The sequence below is a fragment of the Pseudopipra pipra genome, chromosome 11 (assembly GCF_036250125.1).
Source record: "Pseudopipra pipra isolate bDixPip1 chromosome 11, bDixPip1.hap1, whole genome shotgun sequence".
Taxonomy (NCBI): domain Eukaryota; kingdom Metazoa; phylum Chordata; class Aves; order Passeriformes; family Pipridae; genus Pseudopipra; species Pseudopipra pipra.
In genome coordinates this window covers 12,179,573-12,187,388 of record NC_087559.1, presented here as the reverse complement: position 1 = coordinate 12,187,388, position 7,816 = coordinate 12,179,573, and positions in this window count along the sequence as shown.

Below are 7,816 nucleotides of genomic sequence, written 5' to 3'. Positions count from 1 at the left end.
CTCCTGATGGTGGCACTGGCTCCAGTGGAGCAAAGAGCAAGGCTTGTCCAGGCCTGCATGAACATGGTATCACATTGCCAGGGCTCTGCAAAAGTAAGGGCTCCATCCAGGAGGGACAGAAGAAGGATCTAAAAGAGAAAGCAATCACCAGATTAAGGGGGAGCAGATCACAGGATTATGTGATACTCCTGTTTTGCACTTTCCATTGGAAGAGCCCTGATCATCTGGCATCCTTAGATCCCCATTTCCAAGAGAGAGAAAACAGATCCTTTGCTTTCCAATTCATGCTGAGTTTCAGTTCTGAGAGAGGGACAAGGCTGGCTGATACCTCCCTTGCTCTGGCTTTGGTCCCACAGGGCTGTTACAAAATCTGGTTTGTAGCAGCTCTCCTGAGGGCTGTTAGCAATGGTTGGGAATTGCCATCACACAGCATCTTTCAGTCTTGCTCAGTCCTGCCTTCATCTCTTGCTCTGTGTCACAGAGGGTGGTTCCCCTTCACTTTACTTTCTCTTTCCAGTAAGTGCTCAGTTGGACCTGAAGCAGTGCATACAGGTTACACCTCTCCAGAGCTCGTGGGATCTGAGGCATCTGAGATGTTGCAGCCAAAGCAGAGTGAATCACGATCAGAAATGGTGCTGTTGCTGGTCCCTTACAGTATCTGGTCTAGAAGAGGCTGAGACACTCAAGACATTTTTAGAAACCAGGAGGATAATCCATGAGAAATCCCCACTACTTCTGCTTCTACCTGTACTGAAGAGCTACAGCACCAACTACTTGTGGTATCTCGGCACTTTTCCTTTTGTCCGGGATGGGAATTAAATGAGGTACTAGATTGATGACACAAATAACAGAATTGTGGAGGATTAGCCAAATCTTTTAGAATCTCAGCAAAAAAGTTGCCTTTCATTTTATGAGCACGCATTCAGAATAGTTTTCATTTGTTCTGGACTGATTCATCCCGCCCCTTCCTTTGACCTGACAGAATGGTGACTGAAGCTCTAGGTTGTGCATCCTGTTCCAGCTGCTGCCGAGCTCCATGCAGAGGTGTCTGTCCACAGCTGCTTTTCATGGCTCCCATCCAGAGGTTGCCACCTTCTCTGATCCGCCAGCACAACTATTTGTGTTATCAACTATTTGTTTCATCACTTCCCCAGCTTTATCAAAATACTCCTGCTTACGGAAGACTGAAATTAAATGGGCTTTAAAATACAGATGCCACATAGGCCTTCACTGGGATGGGACCAAGGGGAGAACTGCTGTTAAACAGTATGTTCAGGTCAGTGCCTTGAGCAAGAACCAAGACAAACATGTATACAAGATATATAATGTACCAGCATTAAAAAACAAGGCTGGAGGCAGCAGCTCTGCAGTATCCCTAGCCAACCTCTCTGCTGAGCATACTATCCTCCTTGGTCTCCCTCTTTTCCACTCCCTTTGTCACTTGACCCTGTAAAGAACTGCCTCAATACATTGAGCTGGCATAAAACTAACTGAACCAAAAATTACTTTAATTTTCTGCTCAGCATCCTGAACAGGCTCAGAGCAGCATCCAGTGAGAGGGGGAGGGCTGCTGTGCAGCCACAGCCCAGATACATTACAAGGTGTGTTTCTCTAGGTCTGAGTCACAAAATCTGCATTTCCAAGCTGCTGTGAAAATAAAAGATGCTGTGGGCAACAAAGTGGGAACTGAACAGAGGTAAATTTGAGTTTCAAATGAGAGAAAGGGAGTGGGGTGAAGAATAAAGGGCAGTGAGAAGATGCATTTTCTGAACAAAGCACCACTGTTTTATAGGACAGGATTTCTCCTGAGTTTCTTGAAGTCTGATAATTTTATATCTACTTCTGGATGGTAATTCCTAGTCATTTTAGCTCATGTCATCAACTGTTTTAATGAAGCCAATCTTGTAAAATTACTGCTGTATTTATCAAATGTGCAGTCACATATGTGCATACGTTGTGCATATCAACTGTGAAAAAGGAAGTAAAACCCAATACCCCCATCAAATTTTCCATCTGAGGTGCTTTACCTCAGTGGAAGTAGTTCAAAAGTATAAAAACCCCAGGTGATAAATAAACTGATATGTAGTTGTTGGCTTGATATGATTTACCTCCAGTACCATCCTAGTCTGGAATACCTGGATGTTCACCTGGACTTGGTTTTAATTTTTAACTGGAAGGAGGTTTTGACAGCAGGGATGCTTTTTGATAAAGGCTCCCTGCTGTTTGTTCTTAAGTTTGTTGTCTGAGTGGAAATACCGTTCAGCACTGCACTGTGTCCTGGGATGAGAGAGCCTGTTCTGGCTGGAGCAATCTGTGTCTGTGCTGCTCTTGCTCTGATCACGGGATTGCTGAACTAGCAGACCTGGTCTGTAGCAGTTGTGCATTTGGCTGGTTCCTTATTAAAGCAGAGTACTGAGAGGTGGTATTGGCTTAATATTGCCAGTGCCCTGGGTATCCAGCCTATCTCACCTAACAAACAGGGTAAACCAAGCAAGGCTTCACTCTGAGCTGCTTACCTGCTCCACTGTGTAGAATTTCTGGGCATGGCAGATGGGGGATGCTCCAGTTCCAAACTGTGCTGGTAAGCTGTGGCTCTGAGGGTCTTTGGGCTGGTCCAGTCCCTGTTCTGAGATGTATCAGGAGATATTTCAGAGATCTTCCAGCTTTTCTGCTTGAAGGAGAAAGAGAAGTAACTTTTCTTACTTCTTTAGACTTATTAACAGTCACAGAAGTCATTGTGCTACAGCAGCCTGGGGCAAGGCAAAAGCCCACTGCACAGTACCTTGCACTTACAAGAGCAAATAGAACAAAAAACGAGCAAAAAATGTGTGTGGGCTCAGATGCCCCAGTGTACAGCCCTGTATTCCTCTTCAAAATGCCTGAGCAAGGTGTTGGTGACCATGGCTCCCTGATCAGAGAGGGAGGTTTTGTTCTAGTGCATGATGCAAAGGCCTGTGAAGACTCTCCCCAACCCTGGAGTGCCACTGGGCTCCTGAGTCCTTCTGGTTCCTCCAGCAGTCTACAACCCTGGCACAGCTTTGCTGGGGAACAGGAAAGAACAAGGAGCCTCTGGATGTGGCAAATTATTTTGGTTGTTTTGACATGGAGCTGGATGAAACAGATCCTGGTAAAATGAGGGATGTGTGGGCTATCAGAGGCATCAGTCAGTGCCAGGTGGGGACTTAGGGACTTTAAACCTTGGAGGTAATAAGACTCCCATCATGGACTGCACTAGAGTTGTAAAGCCCTAGAGAAGATGGATTCAGCCAGATATGGAAAGTACACAACTTCCCTTTTTTGTTTGCCCTTCTTTAGCCATCTCTGTCCCCTCTCCAACACCAAATTTCTTGTGTTGCAGAGATGCCAGTAATATTCACGGGACAAGCACTTTTGGGGTGGGAATCTCACATGTGCTGACCTATGGCCTCACAACCACCTGCACCACAACCATCAGACTCAGGAAGGCTGCAGGAACTGCATGGAGCCTGGGTGAGGAGAAAGAGCAAGAAAAAAAAAATGGGGAAAAAGAATTGTTTTATTCTCCTAAACTAATATGGCTTAAAAAGTTCACTGAAGTGGCTTTGCCCCATCTTTTATCCTTTCCTGAAATAAAACCTGTGGTTTTGAGTGTTAAAAAATGAAGTTGATGAAGCGATGAATGAGAGGGGGTGAAGTGAGGTGACCGGGCAGGACAAGCAGAAGGGATACACCAAGAGGAGGAGGAGAGGAAGAGAAAGGCATATCGGAGAAAAAGGAAGAAAGATCGGTGGAGGGAAAAGAAGGCTGTGGTGTGGCAAAGAAACCCTTGCAGCAACAGTATCCTGGGAGCTGCAGCCAGCCAGCATGGCTTGGTCCCGGCCTCCAGCCTGGTCCAACTGCAACATCTGTTACACTTGAGCTCAGCTTGGTTAGTGGCATGTTTGTTTAATTGTGGGCCTGGTTTGTTATTTTGCTTCCCATTAGGAAGCTGAAGAAAGGAGGAGGAGGGTGTTTTCATTCTGGGGAGCACTTTGCCAGGACAATGAGGTTTTTTTCCATGGCACTGTGTAGTCAGAACTAGCTGTACTGCTTCTCCCGACAAGGCAGACGCCTCCAAAGCCCATTGTTCAACCTGATGCATTAAGGGCTCACACTTGTAATTTTGGCGGTGATCCCCCTCTCCCATTGTGTGAGCAGAATGGGCTGAAAAGGGAGAGTCTGTCCTCTTTATCTGGCAGCAAGAAAAGGAGGCAGCAGCAGTGGCAGTGGCTCCCCTGCCCGCCAAGGTTTTAGCACTCCTGTGGCAGTGGTAGGGAAGGCGGGACTTGCTGGCTTTGAAAGCTTCCCTGGTCACTCCTAGGAAAGTCACTCAACTTTCAGTCTCTGCTGTAACTCCTTGGCCCCCCTCCAATTTTCCCAAATCCATCACTGACTATTTTGGAAAAATGACTTCTTCCTGCCTGAGCATTCAGGCTTTTTTGTTTTAATAAACCAGAGAATTGTTGAAAAGGGAATTTTCTAGTGCTGAACAGCAGCCATGAAGACCAGTACCCTCTGCTGCTCCATGCACTGCCATCAGAGTAAAGCAGGATCGAGCTCCCATGCCACCATCCCCTACCAGCAAGGCATTTTTCCCCTAGATCTCACCATTGTGGTGCAAAGGGCTTCCATGATGTGGACATCTCCCTATGCCAGGAATCATATCCAAGATCCCTGAAAGGCTTTGGGCTTGTCAGAGGAGTTGGCACATGCACATATGTTGTGTTGTGCTTGTATTGCAGGACAGATGACCAGGTTTCTGACTCAGCACTGAGCAGAGACCTATATGAAAGTCTGCCATCAGAAAGCATGTCCTAGCAGCCACTGGACAAAAGAATAATGATGGGACAATACAGCTTTGTACAGTACAGTTCTCCTGCTCCTTCATCAGTGCTCAAAACTAGAGATCCCAACTCAAACCACTGCAGCAACAAGCTGAACTCGCAAAGAACACTTCAGACACTGCTTAAAAAGCAAAGCAAAAAACATATTTCCTTAAAGTTATGGATGCATTAAAAAAATGAACTGAGCATCAGAAGCTTAAATATAAACTCTAATTAGTAAACAGGCAAAACAAACAGAGCTCTGACTTTGCAAACATTTACATATGCAAGAACTCTGGGCACTCTGAGTTCCAGGGGAAGGATCATGTGTCTAAACATACTTATGAGGAGCAGTGTCTGCCAGGGCACTGTAAAAGCACTGGGGTATTAGAGCTGTACAGCAGTGATCCACTGCTGAACCCCAGTAAGAGCCCACATCTGACCAGCATCTCGTTAGCAGAAATAAAGTATCTTGGATCCTAAGCAACCTGGGCAGAAATATCGGAAAAACCCCAGAAAAAATGTACACTAAAATCAGGACAGAGATGCAGATTTTGAAGACTACAAAATACAGGCGAGCTTCAGTGTTGCAGGCTCGAGAGTGTTCAGCCCTGCTTTGGCAGGGCTGTGCTCTCTGTGCCCAGTCTGTCCTCCAAAGGAGGACCCAGCCATGCCTGGATGCATCACGTGGATCCCACACCTCACCGCCAGGCCTGTTGGCTCCATGTTACCTTTAGAAAAGGACTTACCTTGACTGCAGTTGCAGGACTGCAGTTGATCCCTGGGCTGAAACCTGCCCTCCAGTCACACCTGGAGTCTCTCCGTGCCAGCTGCATTCAGAGTTCAGAGCTTGGTGTTTCAGGAGAGCCGCCCCAGCTGGTGGAGGTTTGTGCAGAGAAGTGCTGCCCCTTTCGTGTGGTTCTAGAAAAGCATAGTCTGACCTGGGGGAAGGGGCAACACTTTGATGGACTTCTTCCCCCAGCACCCAAAAGCCGTGTTGGTAAATTATGGTAGGAGCTTTAAACAACTAGGAGTCTTGCTGCCAAGTATTATGAGTCACAGACTATCACAGAAGGGACCCACAAGGATCACCAAGTCCAACTCTTAAGTGAATGGCCTGTATGGGCAATCAAACCCACAACCTCGGCACTAATAGCACCATGCTCTAACCAACTGAACTAATCTCAGCAGTCACTTTACTGAGCTAATTCCTTCCTCCTAATCAGATGTCTAACTCCAATTAGATGCCTTGACCATTAGCAACTACAGCTTCCAGGGACAGTGGAGGACTTGTCAGGTTTGCCTGTTTCTAAAGGCCCATCTCTGCTGGCTTCAGCTACGTTTAACGGCCATGCTGGTAGGATGGGACTCCCTTCCTTCCAAACATGTGCCTTTTACATTGCAATCACTGTCTTGCCGTGCCTGTCTCAATGAATGACCTGGAGGGAGAGGAGGCATGATCATACCTGCTACCTTTGCAGAGCAGCACGTCCTCCTCAACTGCAGTTGACCTCCACAAGCATCAGCCAGGTGAAAACAGCAGCATCTTTTCCTTGCTGGAGCCACACACGGACCTGATAAAAAACCCACCCCTGCAGGGCAGAAATCCAGCCTTGGATTCAGCCTTGCCAGCCATGGCTCACTTGATTTTCTGTATGGCGTGAGATGTAATTTGCTAACCTATTCCAAGGTGGCTGAGTTTGTGGGTGCTGCCTGCATAAATGCTGTAAGCCATGGAAGGTAAATTTATTTGGGATCTGGTACTAAAATGACTTGATGGGGCACGCTGCAGTTCCCAGCTTCTTGGTCACCAGCTTAAATCTTCAGGAGAACCTTAGGCATAACAACCTGTGGTCAGAGGCTCGACAGCATAGTAACTAAACTTGATTTTAAGGTCTGCATGGAGAGAATATTAAAGCGAGGTCTCCATGCTGCAGGGCTGACTGAGCCGGGAGACTCGGTTACAGAACAACCGTCCATTAGCGCAGGAGGCAGCGCAGATGCTATCTGGCTGTGGTATTATCCCTCGCTGTTCTAACTTCGCTCTGGACAGTTAAGATCTTGATGACATTATGAGCGGGGCTAGGGGCAAACTGTGGCCACAGCCAGATTAGTGGCGCACGCAGGGCCTGGCTGGGGAAGCGCTGTCTGCCAGCACAGTCGCTCGCTGCCTTGCTGCTGCTTTTCCGGGCTGTCCTATCCCTGCTCCGAAGAGCAGTGCCCTGCAGCTGTACCTGAGCAAACACTTGCAAACCATCACGCTGAAATGAGGCAAATTTAAATAAAACCACTAAGGAAAGCACACGGCCCAGTTACGTGCCCAGCCACAGCAAGCAAGAGGCCGAGAGACATTCACCGCTTTGCCGGGCCAAAGGTGCGATGGCAGGATAACCTCTCCCATGGGTTCAACCCCGCACCTCCCAGCAAAGCTTTTACCACCCTCAGCCCAGGGGCGGGTGATGTTTGCTTAAGCTCAGGCTGGTTTCACGTTTTCACAGTGATATGATAATTGCGTTTAGATAGCCCTGTCTCTCTCTGCTGGGCTTTCACAGGGCTCTCCTGGCCCCCAGCAGGGTTAATTTAAAAGGGGCTCCGCTCTCAATGATATGCCACAGTGTTTTCAAAAAGAAACAACCAGCAGTGGCTTTCTGGAAAAATAACAAAGGGACCCAATTACAAGCAAATGTGTTGAAGGGTCCCAGGGCCGTCTGTGGGCAAATTAGGGCCAATTAAAGGTCAAAATGATTTAAGGTATAAGGACGAGAGAGATGGGAAACAATTGGTCAGATTCCTGCACAGGGTGTCTGCTCCTGGATTTGAATATGTTTTAGTGCCCAAAAGGTGGATAAACTACAGAACTGGGGTTATGCCTGATTTTAAAGTGGGTAGTTTATACTTTTTCTTTCATCCACGCTTGAGAATGTGTTTGATGTGCTCACGTTCAGCAGTGCACCTTCCAAGAGCCCTGCTAGGAC